The sequence below is a fragment of the Cynocephalus volans genome, chromosome 9 (assembly GCF_027409185.1).
Source record: "Cynocephalus volans isolate mCynVol1 chromosome 9, mCynVol1.pri, whole genome shotgun sequence".
In the NCBI taxonomy this organism is placed as follows: Eukaryota; Metazoa; Chordata; class Mammalia; order Dermoptera; family Cynocephalidae; genus Cynocephalus; species Cynocephalus volans.
This window is the reverse complement of record NC_084468.1, coordinates 149947872-149968336: the sequence shown is the minus strand read 5'-3', so window position 1 is coordinate 149968336 and position 20465 is coordinate 149947872. Positions and strand designations below refer to the sequence as shown.

Below are 20465 nucleotides of genomic sequence, written 5' to 3'. Positions count from 1 at the left end.
AGAGGGAGCCTAGAGTAGTTTACTATGTCTCCAAATTTTTGACTTAATATTTGGCATGAATGCTGCAACAGCCAATATCTGTGACTGAGAACCAACCTTCCCAGACCTGTAGACATAGACTGTCATCAACACTGATATTAATCTGGAATCCGAAACAGTCATTCACATCCAGTACCTTCTTCAAAAATAGTTTGTTACTTATGTACTTCATGTGATTTCACTATTACTTTCCAGTGTGTTTATTTGTGGAATCTGCATTTTAATATTCTAAAAAAATAATTTTGACTTGGTTATTAGTAAGTCAAGCCAATGCGCTAAAGACAGTCAATGAAGAAGTAATGACATTCAGACTGAGAAGTATTTTCCAACTCTCTTGGGAAATGAATTTTTAGAGTGAAATCACAAACCTTGAAAAATGGAAGTTATCTATGAAACGGATATTAAACTTAAACTTGTCATACTTAGCGCATCCTGTTATGATAAAGATGCTTTGGTTTTCCTTTTGTGTGTCTGTGGAAATGTGTTGAATTGTGATTTATCTCAAATTAAAAAAAATAAAAAAACCCAGATTGCTATAGGAGAGGCTCCCAAACCTTGATATACTATAAGATTGATTTACTTTAATTTCCAAAAAGGATTTTAACTTACCAACTTGTTAAAGATACAATATTTATCAGGTAGGGAGAAGCTCATGACATGATAATAGCTAATATTTATGAAGAGTGTCCTATATTCAGTCACTATTCTAAGTATCTAATGTATTAGTTCATTTAATCATCACAGTAACCCTGTGAAATAGATAAGGACGTCGAAGCATTGGGAGAGGTTAGGCTCTTGCCCAGGTTATAGCTGCAGAGTGGCAGAGTCAGGATTTGGGTTTTTGGGTTCAGTCAATCTGAATCCCAAGCAGCATTTCCTTACTGCTATGTGGTGCTACCACTCATATGACAGCAGTCAAATGAAGGAGTGGAATAGTAATCATATTTTGAAGTTTATGCTTTAAAAATATATTTTAGATATATATTTTTACTTGAACATTATTAGAAATGTAGCTGTTAGCTTTATTTCTATATGTTAATATGATGTTTGGTAGACTTTCAGCTACTGGATTTTGATTTATTGACGATGTATAATTGATAAACATACATTTGAAAGTTTTGTATTAAAAAAACAGAAAAAGAATTAGACTAAAATACATGTATTTGTTTCTGGCTTTATGTCAAATTGACTAACCCGTTTCTAGACCACTCTGAGGGGTGAGCAAAATTATCCTGTTTCCATCTAACTCTGAGTAGGATAGTGAATATCCTCTGGATAGAATACACTTGCGACATGTAAATTTCTAACACGTTCCTTATTCTTTCTGATGACAGACTCTTCCTTGTCATTTTCAAAAGCTGATCAATCTGTTGAACATAAAGTAATTTAGAAGACCTTATGAGCATTTATAATTTTTAATATATTATGGTTTTCATTGATTTATGGATGTCTATTAATGCAAATTGATTTTTCTCTATATCTTTTTGGGGGATTTATTATTTCCTGAAAAGAGTTAATAAAAGTTACCTTTTCATTACATTTTTGTGCTGGCATTTATACCATTGTTACTATATTCATTTCAGATTATCTTTTACTTTCATTTCTATAGAATGCGCCACTAAATACTGAGAAATTAAAGTACAATTAGTGAAAATGCCGATTAGTATTTCATAATATGAATGATATAACTTCTCAGCACAAAACTCCTTTCTACGTATATGCATATATATGCACACAAATACAAACATACGTAAGCCTATAGAAACGTATTTACACATACACAAACTCACATTTGCAAACTTTCTTCTAGGTAAATCAACTGATTGTTCATATATACCCCATCTACCTTCCAGTTTAACTGTGACAAATTTTTCATCTCACTTAAGCTTTTTTTCATCAATCACAACATTTCCAGTTTGCTTACTTTATTTTATTTTTTTTACCACTGAAATAGTAAGAGTTTTGGAAAAATATAATGGTTTTAAATGAATTTAAGTAAAACTATTTCGATGATGGTACATCTGCTGCAAAACGAAAGAAAGAATACCGATGCCAAAAACAAATTACTTGGATATCTCCACGTTGAATTTTCTGTGCCATTACTTCTCTTCATTAGTGTGGCTAATCATTAGTTGACACAGCAGAAATCAATGAAAAAATTGTTTTAATAAAGACGTTCATCTTCATGAATAAGGCATGAAAATTACACGTTTACTATGACAAATAAACTGAATAGGGAAATGCACGGATGAACCTAGAGAGTTAGAATTAAAAAGATTTTAAATAATCTTATAAATGCTTTGGATAAATATGCTGTAGCTTTTAAAAATAAATATTCACTTCTTTCCTTTCTTACACTGTGTTAACCCTGCCTTGTTATTGGGATTAATTAATTTTGGTGTATAACAGATAAGTCACCGGAATTTTTAGTAGTAATTCCTGATAATTGTTTAAAGAATCTGCTTGGACTGAAGTACTATATCTACAAGAATCACCTTTTATTTAAAAGTTATTTTTTTCAGCATATGGTAGATATTTAGGTGCACTGTGGTGAAAGAGTCGGAAGCACAATATGCTTTCCATATTTCTCTAATTCTCCTATTTAAACAAGCCCAGAATTGTTCCGATTGGTATCTACCATGGCCATGAATTATAATCAATAGATTAATAATCAAGAGGCTGAGTTAATTAATTAATTAAATGTATTTATTTTCTGGCTGCTGGCCTGTAAGGGAAGAAGCTGAATTTAAATAGATCCAGGGATTTCAGAACAAATCGGGTTCATTTTTTTATGTGTTTCTCCCGCTCCTGCAGATTTCAAGGAACATGGAATTAAGAGCAGGAAGCGTAGCTGTGGCTTAGATCATCACCCTTAGGTCTCTGCAGCAGTTTCATCTTGTGCTCTCTTCCTAAATCAGGACCTTTTTGGGAAGGGCAGCTCGTTATTTAAGAATGATTGTGAGACCATTCCCAAACCTAAGCTGCTCAAAGTCTAGCTGGAAGAGATAGACACATGAACAGCTAGACGTGTAGCTAGATGAACCATTCTTGCGAAGATTGGAGGAGAGGGTGGGTGAGAAGAAAGACTCAGCTCTTTGAAAGGGTGGTCATATGTTTAGCCATATACTTATTCACTGTTTTTGTCTTTTCAGGATCAGTTTTTAGAGCTTTGTCCAATTCCCATTTATTGTCCACATCCATCTGCAAAACATCTCACTTGTAACAGTCACAGCCTGACATGTCCCTTTGCAATCGATCTCTGGCTACAAAGGAAAAGCTTTTAATATTTCATCTGGTGTTTTTATTCCCTTCAATGAACAGAGCTATTCATAGTATTATGGCTGTAATTATTTCTGAAATTCAAAAAGACTAGTGTTTGAGAAAATGCACCCACAACTTATCTTCTTAAGACACAAGTTTTGTAGATTAGACAATGTAGTTACCGCCTCTCTCCCAGATACCTTTAATTTTTACTTGTTTACGTAAGAACCTTTTTTTCCGCATTCATTGATGGCGTGTATTGATAGTATTTTGAAACAATAGATAGGTCTGATCCACGCTTTACAATAGAGTCATGGTGGTATTATAATGTTGCTTTGTTTAAGAGCTTGGGCCTTTTTGCATTGTTCTAGTGGAAAGATTGGTGTTCCCAGAATTGAAATTCAGAAGGGCAATATGCAAAGATGATGCCATGATTATAGTATTTTCTAAAAGTAATTTCAATTATTAAAAAATGTAAATTCTGAACCATTATTTGATCTGAACTCTCATTTGATCAGCTCGCATGAATTGATTTAGAATTTTTGTATCCTTTTGGACAAATTCCTTGTTAGGGTATTCACATCCTAATAGCCATGTCAATTTATACTCTGCATTGGTTGTATTGTCCATGCTCGCAGCCTTGAATCACAGAAGCCCTTTGTATTCCTGAGGAAAACCTGCTAAGAAATTATATTCAACCTATAAACCAATAGTGCATGCTCATTAACTCTATATCAGATTTAGTACACAAGAACTACATAGACCTTCTAAACAAGAAAAGCATTTCTTATCTAATTCTGGCTTATTTATACAATGATGGTATTTAATTTATTTTACTCCATAGTATATAAAATATAGCAACCAAGAATCTTAGCTTGTTTTATGTTATGCTAAATAGTTGTAGTCTCTCCTGAGAATAACAAACATTGTATAATGGTCTGCATTTTTAATTTATAAGGTAAAATCAAGATTAATAATACTTGATATGTTTCATATTACTGTAGCCTACATAGGTGTGCAAGCAGGCAAATTGTATTTATTTCTTTCCAAAGACCTGAAATATTAAATTGTGAATCAAATTCATAAAGCAAGAGATTGACCAAATTCACTTCAAAGGTGTTCAGTGAAGTGGGAAACAATGTTCTTATCTCAAACCTTGTAAATCTAACATAGTAATAAGTATTGTAAAGATTAAAGTACTGTGGATATATATAGGAAGTCGTATTTTTCATAAGAATCCTTCACTGTCTAGAGGAGTGGTTCTCAGTGCCGGCTGTGCATGGGAATTACTTTGCTCTCATTTACAAATTACAGTTGCTTAAGCTTGATCCTTAAACACTTTGATTCAGTTAATGAGGGGACAGTGCCTGGGCACTTAGTGTTTGATTTGTGTCTGCATGTGTGGTCTTGTTTTGTCTTGTACTTTAAAAAAAAATTGCAGTAAAGTATACATAACATAAAATTTACCATATTGACTGTTTTTCAGCATACAGTTCCGCAGCGTTAAGTACGTTTGCATTGTTGTGCAACCATAACCACCATCCATCTTCAGAACTTTCATCTTCCCATTAATGGATATCTTCAGTTTAATGGGTATAAACTGAAATCTGTTTCCATTAAACAGTAACTCCCCGTCGTCCCTTCCCTCCAGCCTTTGGCAACCACCATTCTGCTTTCTGTTTCTGTGATTTTGACTTTCTAGACATCTTATATAAGTGGAATCACACAATATCCATCTTTTCTTGCCTAGTTCATTTCACTTAGCATTATGTCCTCAAGACTCATTCATGTTGTAGCATACGTAAGAATTTTCCATCTTTTAAAGTCTGAATAATATTCCATTGTTTGTATTTACCACAATTTGTTTATCCATTCATCTAAAGATACTTGGGTTGCTTCCACCTTTTGGCTATTGTGAGTTAAGCTGCTATGAACATGTGTAAATAAATATGTTTGTCTCTGCTTTCCATTCTTTTGGGTATGTGCTCAAATACTGGATCATATGGTAATTCTGTTTAATTATTTGAGGAATGACCACATTGTTCTCCAAAATGTCTGCACCATTTTATATTTCTACCAGCAGTGCACAAGTATTCAAGTTTTTCCACATCCTCTCCAAATTTTGTTATATTCTGTTTTTTAGGTTTTTTTAAGTAATATCCATCCTAATGGGTGTGAATGTGTTTGTATTTTAAACTCTACAATTTGTTATTTTATGCAGGTACTGTAGAGAATCATAGGGTACTAGCATTGACTTATCAAAATGATTCCTTTCAGTCAGTCTGTTCTGAAGTCCAAAGAAGTTTGTGTCAAAAGAGTTGTTCCTTTGAAGGCAGTCAAAAATGTCAGGGAATTTTAACTAATCTGTTCACTTTTTCAGATCTAGTGCCAAAAGAAGGTGCCAAGGGGCTTTGCAAGTGGATTGTGGGAAGCAAGAACATCCCCAAAGACACAATTATTGCTTCTATTGAACAAGCATTACCTGTATGTCAGGTGCTATATATAAGACAATCATAGTACCAACCTTAAAAACGTAGATATATTCTTTAATTTTCAGATGAAACTGAAGCTGATAGAGATTAATTAAGGTAACAAAGCTAGTAAGTGGTATAGCTGGGGTTTGAATGTTGTACTATTGGATTTGAAGTCTGTTTGTTCCTTTATGATGTAATATTATTTTAGAATCATCTCATCTATGTGCACATTTTTGATCTGTTTCTCTACTCATACACCTTTTTCATGAGAATACATGGTAAGAATGGCACAGGCAAACACAGGTAGCTGAAGGGCCGATCATCCAATACACATTGGATCATGTTTAGAATTGTTCCACTGCAGAGGAAATGAGGTATTTGTCACTTTTATTGTAATTTTTAAGATATAGGCATATAGTTTTTTTTAAACTGACTTATATAATTGTTTTCTAATAGTACAAGAGTAGGCGGATTGGGGTGTATTTTCATGGCTTGAGTGCAACTCACAATATCCTTGTAAGACAAGAGTGTTTCAGGGGCGTATGAAAGCTTCCTGTAGAACACTTTACTGGAAGCTGCTTTTCACTGAAGTAGCCTGACCGCAATTCCCACCCCACATCACTCACATAATGTAGAAAATAAATATGTGTGTTCTTAGGATATTAAAATTCTAGCATTGAAACTTGGAAGTGCCTGTATCCAGTCACTAATACAATTAAGAAACCCATGCCTCTTTACTGCCTGATCTTTATGAATGGTCTTTTGTATAAATTGAGCATTCATCTGTTAATACATCACTTAACATCTAGAGTTTAGATCATCATTTCCTACTTCTGATGAATATATTATGCCAAATCTTTAAAAAAAAGCCTTCCTTAGGTAAAAATAAATCTACTTACACCCGTACTCTAACTGACTTATTGTCCTTATATGAAAGAGGTAATGCAATCTGGATTTGTATTCCAAAATCTTCATTGGGTAGTTTCTGTTACACGCTGTGATCACTTGGATACCAGCAGGTACATGTATGTTTTCTTACATAAGCTTTCTAAAAGTTACACGTAATCAACCTGTGCTTCCAACCTTTAGACAGTGTAGCTTACTTTTGGAAGAAGCCACTATCCTTAAAAAAAAAAATTGGAATTTGCCAATATTGTACCTATTTCACTTGCAGTTGTTTTATACTTCAGTTTGAATCTTCTTTTATTAGCAACAAGAAAAATAACTAAAGGCAATGAAAACTTCAAAGATAGAGATGTTTGAAAATTTAAGTTCCTTTGAAATGTGTTGAATATGCACTGCTTCTATTCTTGCTTATTTGAACATTTCTATAAGTTTAGAAGTTAACTTTCATATGAAAGAAGCAGCTAAATGATTATTCAGTTAACATTTCTCATTGGAGAAATTGATGAATTATGTTTTTATTTTCCAGCCATCAGTAATTTCTTAAAAGTAAACAAATAACCTTTATATATATACCTCTCTCTCATTATCTATCAATGATACTTATTGTGTAATTAATAATACAAAATTTCCAAGGGTTAAATGAAAATGAATAGATTGCAATAACTAAATAATTCTTCAACCTCAGTTCTATTAAAGAGCTTTTGAAATTGTATCTTAATAAAATCTTCCACTTAATAAGAAATGAATTAATATAGCCTTAGATTAAAAAAACCCATGGAAATATCTTCATTGAAATAAGCATCCCTCCAGCACACATTTTCCTCCATGGAAATATTCTTTCATAATTTTTGTATTAGCTGAAAATACTTTTCTGTAAGGTATTTTCTATGGAAAGAAATAGTATTTCCTCAACTGCTGAAGATTCTGGGCACATTTAGTTGTACTACATTGTCAGGATCTCCTAGTTTTCCTGTCATCTGGATGACAAAAATAATATTCAGTAATATATATATTAGCCATCTCTAGTTGCTTTTATACTTTAAAATCATGTGTATTTTACTTTTGAAAAATATCCCACACTGACTATTTTTCTCTTCCATGTGTCTGTTAAATGCTTAATAATCCAGTATGCAAACTCTTAGAACAATGCTTGTTTACAGGGTCATAGATGTTTATTAGATGAGTAATTAAACATATTTACTTCTACTAGTGTGTGCTAAATCTTTTAAGGCAATATAATTAATACCTATTTTAGGAAATTGTCTCACTTGTGCTTTACTTAAGAAAATGTCTATAATTTTGTAGGGGAAGCCGTACATTTGTAGCTCAGAAGTAATTCTACTTAACATATGTTCAACCACCACTTAGATTTCTCCTTTAGTTACAATGATTATGGAAAAAAAGGTAAAGATGGCAGAATCTTCAGTGAGGACAGATACATAATGCCTGCAGAGCAATTGTAGTCTGATTGCCAAATTTAGAACCTAAATTTTTACAGTGCTTCCAAATTAAGGTTAATAATGGCAAGTGAGTTTGAAAACTTCATAAACCAACCAGTCCAACAATTTCAATATAAGCAACTCACTGTAAATTCAGGTTGTGCATACTTCCTGGTCGCTTACTTAGATTGTTCATACAATGATTTAAAATAATATTGAACTTCATCTTGGTTATGGAGAATGGAACTTATGAAAGATGCAAAGGTATGATACTAGCTATCAATGTGAACTTATATTTTAACTTATTGAGTTGTTAGAATGCATCTTCAGTCAAAAGCAAAATAATGTATTTCCTAATTTTTAAAGCTTTACCTTAATACTGAGTGTAGCTTCTCTCTACTCAAATTATTTTTATAATTGCCATATTTTAAAAATACTTAGATGTTACATGCATTTAAGTTTATGAGAAATTTTTTATCTATCAAACTCAAATTCTAGTTTCTCTATGAAGACTTTTATTATGACTATAACTGCATATTACATTCTCTTTTTAAAGTTCACTATACTTATAGCCAGGAATACCTGCTTTAGATTTCACTTGCTCTTTGTTTTGTGACAATTAATGTGCCTTTTTGATTGGGATCAGAAGCTCATAAAAATTCAAATACATACTTATATTAATATGTCCCCTACAATGTCCTGCACCACTGTCAGCAAATATTTTATGCTCCGTACTAGAGTCAAACTTAGCCATTTATCTTTCTCCATTTTGCTTTTCTGTTTCCGAGTCTTTGCTTCTGTCTCCTGGTAACTTCTTTGTTGTTTGAAGTCAAGTTTTAATGATCAGCCTTCTTCTTAACACTATTTTTTATTTCATGCTCATTGTATGATACTCTCTGATGGTCAATTGAATTGAAAAAATAAGTATGTAAGAATACCAGAAAGAGAAGAAAGAAAAAAAGCAATGTAAGGCCATTAGCTGTATATTTTCATTGTCATGGATTGTACTTGGCAGAGAAAGATAAAAAGGCAAATACAATTTTAGTGTAGATTCTTTTATTTAAAAGGTTTTATTTCAAAGGACACCATATTTGGAAAGCATTACCTACCAGAAGTCTTTCATTTAAGATCCCACTAAATAACAATCTAAAATGATCTCAAATAACTGTGTCAGCAAGAATATTTTAAAATAGTTTTTTGCATTTCTTCAGCATCTGAATTACAGTAGGACTGAAAGGTATTTTTGGTTGAAACTGTAACTGGGCACAAGACTGCAGTAGGGATATAAATAAAGAAATAAGGTCAAGGAAGACAAGTGGCATGAGTGAATAAGAAGAAACTCTCAAATGTTGGGTGTTTTTTCCCTTAATTGAGAACAGAGAGGAAAAACAGATAAGGGCAACTCTGAAGCCAAATGATCAGTCCTAAGTATCCAAGGAAGTACATATTGACATATCATAAAAGCATACTAAATAGAACTCAAATAATTGCTGCAATTTGTATGTCTTATTAGGAACGTCACCTTCTATCTATGGGAAACTTCATCAGTAGGGAGATTCTGATTTCAATATTTTTTGGTGAGATAGGTTAAATTATCTGTTGCAAAAATGTAAAATATGAAGACGAAAAAAGGAAAGGATTATTTTATTGGGAACAGCATTTGGCAGAAGTTCAAATGTAATCTTTATTTTTAATGACATTATTTAAACTGTGGTAAAGAAATTAATTTTTCCAATGGATGGGGAAGCAGGAGTTATAAAGGTAGGGATAACTTTGAAAAAAATTGCTCACACAGAATAATATGGGGTTGCAGGGGTCAGGCAAAAGTAGTATTACCAAAACATCTGATAGTAGGCACATGAGTTAGCAGGTTTTAGCTAGCCATTGTATTAGCGTTCAAGGATAGGACATCTAGTGGTGTAGCGGGAGGAGGGACAGGGAGTAGGTAAGGGACACAAAAAATAATTACAATTTGTAATGATAAACACACTAATAATATTGATTTGATCATCACATACTGTACACAAATAGTGAGAGTCAACTCTGTACCCCACAAATAAGTATAAAAAAAATAAAAATTTAAAATAAACAGATGAATGGATAAAGAAAATGTGGTATGTATAATGAAATATTATGCAGCCCTAAAAAAAGAAGGAAATTCTGTCATGTTCTACTACAGAACATTATGCTAAGCCAAATAAGGCAGTAACAGAAGGACGAATAGTGTCTGATTCCACTAATGCAAAGTATATAAAGTAGTCAAAATCATAAGAGCAGGAAGTAGAAAGGCGGTTGCTAAAGGGTGGAGGAAGGGAAGGAGGAATTAGTGTTTAGTGGGTATAGAGTTTGAGTTTTGCAAGATGAAAAAGTTCTAGAGATCTGTTGCACAGCTATGTGAATATCCTTAACACTACTGAACTGCACACTTAAAAATGGCCAAAATGGTAACTTTAATGTTATGCGTATTTTACCAGAATGAAAGAAAAACTATTTAATACTGAAAAAGAAAAAAGAAAAAAGAAAAACAGAACAAAGACAGGACAACTAACCATTCTGGATGAGAGTGAAGGTTTGACTAAATGAGTGCAGAATATAGGAAGAGTCTCATAGCAAGTATTCTGGTAGGGAAAGAAGATGGAGAACTAGTTACCAAGACTATGGAAATTACAGACTAGGTTTCAGGGTTAGAGAGCAACCTGATACCACGTGCGTGAAACGCCATTAGACATGGCCTTGCAAAAGGAATTGTACATGGTTAATCCGTCCGAGAATGTTGAACTGGGGCTCTTTAGTTTACTTCTGCCTAAGGAAAGGCAGGTCCCGTAGGGACTTCTGCTAAGTTGGCAGATGAAGTTTCAATTTCATACTCTGAGATACATTTTGTTCATCACATCTTACATTATTTTGCTTATCATGACATTTAAACTTGCTCCACTTTCAGATATTGCCTTTCAGTCTAAATACCGGGTCACACTGAGGTGTCATGACAACCATATAGAAACAATGAAACACGTAAAGCAAAACAAACAAACAAACAAAAAATGGCAATGACGACAATCAAAAAACACTGCTATGTCAGGTCTATGAGCTATTCAGAGTCTACAGAAGAAATACCATTTTTTTTTTGTTATTGTTTTTTGGCCTTTAACCAACCCCAAGACTTTACCCTTTTTTGTATTTTCCTTCTATTTTAAGATGACCTAAGGAAGTACTGAAGTTGACAGAGTTACTCTATTATTTACTACTCACTAGTCTAGTTTTTTGGTTGTTTTTTTAAACACATACTGTATAGGTCCCTATAACATTTTAAACTAACTTATGAAAACAGTATATTTTATCAATGAGTAGATGTTAACTTGGGAACTAATGAGTATCTTGTACATTACTCAGAAAGCACTTAAGTACAAGTGTTTTCCTTGACAAAATCTTTCACTAATATATCAAGAGTCTCAAGATTTAGAAATTCTATATGGAGATAAATTACTTTTTTATTGGAACAAAATTGATTATACATATTTATCGGGTACAGAGTTGACTCTCAGTATTTGTGTACAATATATGATGGCCAAATCAGTATTATTAGTATGTACATCATTACAAAATGTAATTATTCTTTGTGTCCATTACCCCATTTCTCCCTAATCCCTCTCCCCTCCACATTTTCCACCTCTGGTAAACACAGTTCTGTTCTCTCCTTCTGAAAGTTCAACATATTGTCTTCCTTCCTTCCTTCCTTCCTTCCTTCCTTCCTTCCTTCCTTCCTTCCTTCCTTCCTTCCTTCCTTCCTTCCTTCCTTCCTTCCTTCCTTCCTTCCTTCCCTCCCTCCCTCCCTCCCTCCCTCCCTCCCTCCCTCCCTCCCTCCCTCCCTCCCTCCCTCCCTCCCTCCCTCCCTACCTCCCTCCCTCCCTCCGTCCCTCCCTCCGTCCCTCCGTCCCTCTGTCCCTCCCTCCCCTTATGAGTGAGGACATGTGCAGGACCCATGCAGGATAAATTGTTTTTTAAAAAATGTACACTGCCTTTTTTTTTCCAGCCTGAAAATTAAATTATTCTTGTTCATCTTAAAATATCGATGTCCACTCAAATAAATTTATCATTACTTTATATACAGATGTATTAAACTCCAGTGAGTTTTCTAGCTAGGGGGTTGTTGGTTTTAGCTAAACGGAAATTCTCACCAGCTACGGATCTTCGAGGCCGTATTTTATCTGCACTAAAAAGTTTGTTATTGACATTGTGTGTGTAAGAACTATAGTTTTAATCACAGAACATGACTCAAGTCTTCCTGAGCTGTTAAAAACTGAATCATCTCCATGTTGCCAAGTTAGGTTCCCACACTGCAGCCTTGTTTTTAATTAGATGGTTAAATCGTTATTAAACTGTGCTTTCAAACCTTATCTCTATCTTTCCATTAAGGAAAAGACACTCAGTATCTCATACTGAGAAATACAGGGGTGACCTTTTATCAGTTGTGTCTCTTTCACGCACAAGATAATTTCTTTGTTATTCAGCAGTTTCTTTTACCGTCTTTTTAATAAAATTTGAGTAGATGGATTCACATTTCATCCCTAATTTCTAAGTTTAATGTTTTGTTCAAAAATTATTTTTTTGCACATGAAAAATTAATATGTACTATTTTGTATATATAGTAATAAATTATTTTTCTATCTTTTACTAGGTTGGCTATACTTAGGTAGTTTTATAAAATCCAGGAGAATTCAGAGGGTTTTATAATCTGAAAATCTTTTAGTTCTAATATTCAGATTCTTTTTGAAAGTTATCTTTTACTATGAGACATTACAGAAAGAAGACAGTGGCCATTTCTGTTAATATTTTCTTGTATTATATGTAATTTCTGTTGAATAGAAGTGAATTCTGAAGTTAAGTAGTATATAATAAATTAAAAAATTTAATAAGTAAGACACTTTTAATTAGATAAAACAGCTGGTGAATTTGACATGAAATTATCAGAAGAAAACAAAGAATTTGATGTAATTTTATAGAGGACAGCCTTCATCTAGTAAATTCAAATAGAGAATTAAGAAAGTTTACTGAAAGAGCAACCTTAAATTGATCTTAAATTTATATAAGTATTTTTGGTAACACTGTGATAGAGGGCGGCAAGGAAGATTTCTTTGCCATCCTAATTCATGTGTTTTGGTACTGCTGTAGTGTTGCGTTGAGAACTGTTCTGAGGCTCACCAGGGATCTGATTGGCAGAATTTAGATCAATTATTCACTTTATAATAAGGTGGTTTCATTTCTATCATTGAAATTGAACCACGTTGATGCGAGAAGGGGCAGGTCTGCAAAGGAAAAGTAACGCACTGCAATGAGGAGAGGGGAAGATTGCCTGGGGATTGATACATCCTGTCTTTGACTTTTTTCTTTCTTGTTCATTTCTATGTAACAATACTCTACTTTAGGCCCAGTCTTCTTTGTCTCTGGTTTTTCTTTGCCTGATTCTGTAATCCTCATAAGGTGAGAAAACATCTTAACACTAACCTTATGCTCTGTGAACTAAATGCTTCTTTTCCTTTTTTACCAGGCTTTCTCTTAGTGTGATTTCTTAGTAAGTGAGCTATTCATCACTCATAATATTAGTATTGTAATGTGTTCTTAAATACTCTGATCACAGCAAGTGTAATTTTTATGACCTTATATTGTTTTTAAGGAATAGGATATTTTAGTAAAGTGATAAGATATTTGTGTTTGGAGAAAATAATTAAAAATATCAAATTGATTTATTTTCCTTGTCCTCAGCAAAGGTGAATACCCCTTTACAAAAATAGTTCATATAATAAGCTGATTTATAATATCTAAGCTGTAATAAATGTTTATTCATCTTGTCTTTTCTCATATCTCTAGCGAAAGTAGAATGTTTGAGTAGAACTCAATAAATATGAAAAATCAATATTATACCAGATTCTTATTAATTGGATGCTATTTACCTGAATAAAAAATATATGATTTATTTAATTATAAAGGTGAAGATTAAACTCAAATTAATTTACTTTGTTATTTACTTTTCAAACTTAACTTGTTAATTATGCATCAAACATATGATTTTATAAATAGAATAAGAAAGAGACAAATGAAAAAAGATATGATGATGCTTAACACACGACTCTCATGATTGAGAATTAAACCATCAGCCTGGGTGAGGCTGTGGGCTGTTAGACTTTATGTCTGACATCATGCAAAAGGTGGCCAGAAGTTCAATGTGTTGGGGAAACAGGGATTAAAAGTGCCTTTGCAAGGAATTTTACTTAAGAACTAGAATTACTGTTTGTAAACAGGGGCAAGAGTAGAGTTCCTCCTCTTTAGGAAGTAGGCATGGGAATTCAGCAGCCAGATGTTATCAACTCCTGCTTGGATTTCAGTCTCACATACAGCTGCTTGTTTAGGCTGGAAGGAGACGTGCATTTAGGATAGTGATAGTACCACTGGATGGAAGCTAGAACCTTCCATTTTAATTCCAGCTCTCGTTTGGGAACCTTGAAGGCCCACACTGAAGCAATCACTCAAAGAGCTGAGGGAAGCAGGGAAGCAGGGAAGGAGATGGAGAGGAGAGAGAGATTGTATTCCAGGAAAGATGAGCCATCTAATTAAAGCTCCAGAAGACATGAGAGCAAAAAAGTAAAGAAACGTTAACATAGTTAATTCACAAAATTAGCTAAATTAAAAGTAACTAAATTAATTCTGCTTTAATCACTTTAATTTTTGATTCCCGAAGGGACTAATAGAACTCAAGCAGTTTGCACTCGTGGAACAGCCTTGTTACAGGCAGGTAATACAGCACAGAGACAGCAGCAGCAGGACATGCACTGAAAAGGAGTTCAGGTATCTCACACAATACTTGTCCTCTACAACTAAGTCACACTTGACTCACTTTGTCCCCAAGTCTTAAACCACTGTTAGTGTGTGTATGTAGAGCACCTTGGTGCCAGAAAGTCCAAAGTGGGCTGTGGCTGTCTTTCACGGGGGGCTGTTCACACAGGCACATTCAAACATGTGCAGGCTTGACCATCAAAACTAGCCGGTCCTCACCAAATCAAGGTGCGAATCATAAATCCAATTATTTTAACTAAACAATGCTGACAACCTAGTATACCATACCCCTGAAAAAACAGATCTGTTGCTACAGGATATCATTTTCTTGTCTTTATTTTACAATATTTATTATGTTGGCCAATAGTCAATAACTTGAGCTAAACAAGGAGTTAGTCCAGGCCAGCTAAGATTAACCTATTCTTTGCAGGCAAAACCAAAATCAATCATCAAGAAATAAATTCACCCCAGGCAATGTAAACAAAATAAGGTAATCTGAACTCAATAAAAAATAATGTTTACACTGTTCAAAGAGATAAGAAGAATAACATGCGTGATTCTAAAAAATAGCAAGAAAATATTCAACAAAAGCATGTAAAAATGAAATGAAATTAGGTGTATATTAATAGCATTTAATTAGAGAATCTGAAAATAAATCCGTCTCTCTGCTTCTCTCCTCCTTCCCTCTCTTAGTCTCTCTCTTTTTCTCTCTCTTTAGATAGATATATTGATGATGATGATGATAGATTATAGATAGATAGGTGGTAGATAAAGTTATTAAAGTAAACACTAAAAACAAAAATAAAAACCTTAATGAATGGGTGAAACAGAATAGAGGAATAAGCAAATACTAAGATAATATGCGATATTGGAACACAGAATTAGAAAGACAGAAATGAAGAGATTAAATCCAATACAAAGGATTGGTTTAGACATGTGGAGTAATTTTTAACTAAACATATGTCTAACATGAGTTCCACAAGTTGAAGTTAAATGAAAACTGGGAAAAAGTGATAATATTTGAAAATATTTAATAGTAATTAAATATAATAATAATTGAGAATTTTCCTTATCAAAAAGCACATAGAATAAATGTGTAACGTGTCACAAAGGATTTCAAAAAGTCATACCTACATCCTACTGAAACTGAATAATAGCAAATATAAAGAAAAAAATCATAAACATGCCAGAGAGAAAAAAGTTTGATTACCTCAAAGGAAAGCAATTATACTGACAGCAGATGTCTCACTGCTAACAACAGATAAGAAAAGAGGATGGTGTCGTATCTCTAAAACTGTAGGAAAGTAAGTCACAATCTGAGATTCTATACTCAGTTCAGTTATTATCTGAGAGCATGGGAGAATGTTTCACCCTCAGACCCTTCCAAAAGAACTACTGAAAGATATACTTGAAAAGAAGAATAAAATAAACCTGGGAATAGAGTAGAATGCAAAAAATAAGGTAATCTGAAACTTGATAAAAATAGTGGTAATTTGGAGGAATTACCAGAAATTGTTAACATATATTGGTAATTTTAATAAATAATGACTAAAATTAAAAGGCCATGGACTAATTTTATATGTCTGTAATTTTTAAACCAAAGTGTTAGAAAACAGTAATCGGTTGGATGTGGGTAGCAGCTGGTGAGGGATTAAAGATTACTGAGATCCTAGTATTGTTTGGGAGAAGGGACGATGGAACTTTAGCTTTTGCTAGTAAAAATGTGTTTGCAAAGTGTTTTATTACTACTTAAAGACTATATTAAAATTTAGAGCTTTGTGGCAGGGACTGCAGATCAGCTCTCCACCCATATTATTTCTACTCTTTTGTCCTAGTACTAGAACATTAAATGTTTTTTGGGGCACATAGCTACCCATACTAAAGATTACATTTCTGAATCTGCTTGGAAGTTATGTATGGCCATACGACTAAGCTCTGGCCAAGTGGAGTGCTGCTGAGAATGTCATGTACGACTTTTGGAAATTATACGTAACTGGGATGGAAGAGGTTATGATGGACCGTGAAAAGCAAGCCAGGTGCCAGGATGGCAGAACAAGATAAGAGGTCCCTAGTCTGTGACACCATTATATATTGTAAAATCCTAGTATACGATAAGTGAAATCTAAAAAATTTACGGAGTTAAAATGTCCATTTTTCCTTATTGTGAGATTAAGAAATGGCCTCGGCATGCCTGTGTGTTTTGTTTGGGATCTCCATGGATTCATTAGTGCCGTCCAAAATTATGTTGGAAAAGAATGAAATTCTGCCATTTGCAGCAACATGGAGAAAACTTTGTTAAGTGAAAAAAGCCAGGCTCAGAAAGAGAAATACTTTATGTCCTCACTCAGAAATGGGAGCTAAGAAACAGAGAAAGAAAGACTATAATAAAATGTTGAACTTTCAAGAGAGAACAGACCCGTAGTTACTAGAGGTGGGAAAGGGGGAAGGGGAGGGTGGATAGGGAGTAATTTGGCAAGGGACACAAAAAGTAATTACGATTTGTAATGATGAACGTGCTAATAGCATTGATTTGATCATCACATACTGTACACATATACTGATAATACACTCCGTACCCCATAAATATGTACATATAAATATTTAAAGCAAATGTTATGTTGGTTTGGGTTGCTGTTTGGTGCCACCTGGTGATGGCTGTTTGACCCGTCTCTACACAGGCGAATGTGATCCTGGATCATGTGGCTGCCTGAAACTACTAAGAGGACAGTGGCGGTAATTCTGAGAATCTCCTCCAGTTAATTGGTGCCAATTTTGTCATTCCCATGTGGGGAAACCGGTCTGGGAGAGTGGTGGGGGTGTGAGACCTCGCCTGCTTTCTGGCCTTTCCTTGTTTAGCCTTCTGGGCTAAGTTACCACCATTTCCACATAAGAACTTTGAGCACCCGCTACTGGGGAAAGTAAGAGCCCGTTGTTCAACAACGTTTATATCTCCATTAGAAAGATTGATGGGTGAAGTACCACAAGATTTTGCTCCATTTGTTTAATGTAACAATTTTCTCCCATCAGGGCCAACTGTCAAGAAATGGCAGCAATGAAATATGGGTGACTTTCTTTAGAAGTAAATTATAAGATACCTTTAATAGAAATCCAATGAGTAAGTGTATGTTAATGTTTTCAATATCATTGCTATAGAAACTATTTGCTCTAAAACAATCATTTTGTTTATTATTTCAAAAACTAATACATTTTTGCAAGAGTGTGAGCATTTTGTTTCAAGGTTAATATTTTTCAAGGTCCAGCATTCTTGCGTATGGTACATAATGAATGGCATAGGGCAAGAATATTTTCCTACTCTGGTTTCAATAGATAACCCAATTTAACAAGTGCTTCTTCAATTACAGTCTCAGGAGTAGTCACCAACTTTAATGAATCGAACAGATTATGAGATATTTCCAATTTGGATTTGGAGCTCACTTCCTTCCCCCTTTTTATTCTGGCTCTAAGAAATTAACACATCCTAACTCACTCCAGTCCTTTTCTTCACACTCAACCAGAACAATTTTAGAAAATCCCGCTTGGAATATTGCTTGCATTAGTGGTTATTAGAGGAAAACTTTTTAACTTTTGTTTTGAGGAGGGGCAATGAGAAGTAAGGAGATGATTATTTAAATGGAAAACAATGATGTTTCTTCCATGTACCTTAAAGTTACATTTAACATTCCTGAAGACTCGGAGACTGGGATGTGATGGATGTCTCAGTCCATCTGTGCTGCTATAACAAAATACCACAGACTGGGTAACTTATAATGCACAGGAATTTATTTCTCACAGTTCTAGTTGCTGGAAAGTCCAAGATGAAGCCACCAGCATCTTGTAAGGGCCTTCTTGCTGCTTCCTCACATGGTAAAAGAGCACGTGAGAGAATAAATCCATCCCCATAGCCTTTTGTATAAGGGCCTTAATTCATTCACGATGACTTAGCCCTAATGACTTCATCATTTCCCAAAAGTCCCCATCTCTTAATACGATCAAATAGGGATTAAGTTTCAACATGAATTTTGGAGGGAACAGATTTCAAACCATAGCAATAAAGAAACTTTGAATTTTGAATTTGAATAAAGAACTTTTGAATTTATGTTGTTATTCTTTTTGGAAACCTGGAAGTACTATTCCAAAAACTTCGCCTAGAGGCCAAATAGACATTAATCTGCCTTGAAAGTTACAGCACATGGCTGTTTTTTTTTGTTTTTTGTTTTTGAATGATAATATAATTTTATATTTTAATTTTTTAATTTTTTTTACTTTTTATTTATTTATTTATTTATTTATTTAATTTTATTTATTTATTTATTTATTTTTTAATTTTATTTTGTCGATATACATTGTGGCTGATTATTGCTCCCCATCACCAAAGCCGCCCTCCCTTCTCCCTCCCCCTCTCCCCCCCAACAATGTCCTTTCTGTTTGCTTGTTGTATCAACTTCAAATAATTGTGATTGTTATATCTTCTCCCCTCCCCAGTTTTTGTTTGTGTGTGTGTGTGTGTGAATTTATATATTAATTTTTAGCTCCCACCAATAAGTGAGAACATGTGGTATTTCTCTTTCTGTGCCTGACTTGTTTCACTTAATATAATTCTCTCAAGGTCCATCCATGTTGTTGCAAATGGCAGTATTTCATTCGCTTTTATAGCTGAGTAGTATTCCATTGTGTAGATGTACCACATTTTCCGTATCCACTCATCTGGTGATGGGCATTTGGGCTGGTTCCAACTCTTGGCTATTGTAAAGAGTGCTGCGATAAACATTGGGAAACAGGTATACCTTCGACTTGATGATTTCCATTCCTCTGGGTATATTCCCAACAGTGGGATAGCTGGGTCGTATGGTAGATCTATCTGCAATTGTCTGAGGAACCTCCATACCATTTTCCATAGAGGCTGCACCATTTTGCAGTCCCACCAACAATGTATGAGAGTTCCTTTTACTCCGCAGCCTCTCCAGCATTTATCGTTCACAGTCTTTTGGATTTTAGCCATCCTAACTGGAGTTAGATGGTATCTCAATGTGGTTTTGATTTGCATTTCCCAGATGCAGAGTGATGTTGAGCATTTTTTCATATGTCTGTTAGCCATTTGGATATCTTCCTTAGAGAAATGCCTATTTAGCTCTTTTGCCCATTTTTTAATTGGGTTGCTTGTTTTCTTCTTGTACAGTTGTTTGAGTTCCTTATATATTCTGGATATTAATCCTTTGTCAGATATATATTTTGCAAATATTTTCTCCCATTCTGTTGGTTGTCTTTTAACTCTGTTAATTGTTTCTTTTGCTGTGCAGAAGCTTTTTAGTTTGATATAATCCCATTTGTTTATTTTTCCTTTGGTTGCCCGTGCTTTTGGGGTCGTATTCATGAAGTCTGTGCCCAGTCCTATTTCCTGAAGTGTTTCTCCTATGTTTTCTTTAAGAAGTTTTATTGTTTCAGGGTGTATATTTAAATCCTTAATCCATTTTGAGTTGATTTTAGTATATGGTGAGAGGTATGGATCTAGTTTCATTCT

General features: G+C 34.0%; 1 protein-coding gene across 4 annotated transcripts in view; it reads left to right on the top strand.

Moving 5' to 3' along the window:
* Nucleotides 1–20465, top strand: part of SPOCK3 (SPARC (osteonectin), cwcv and kazal like domains proteoglycan 3) — a 468485-nt gene that overhangs the window by 176934 nt on the left and 271086 nt on the right. The window lies entirely within an intron of this gene.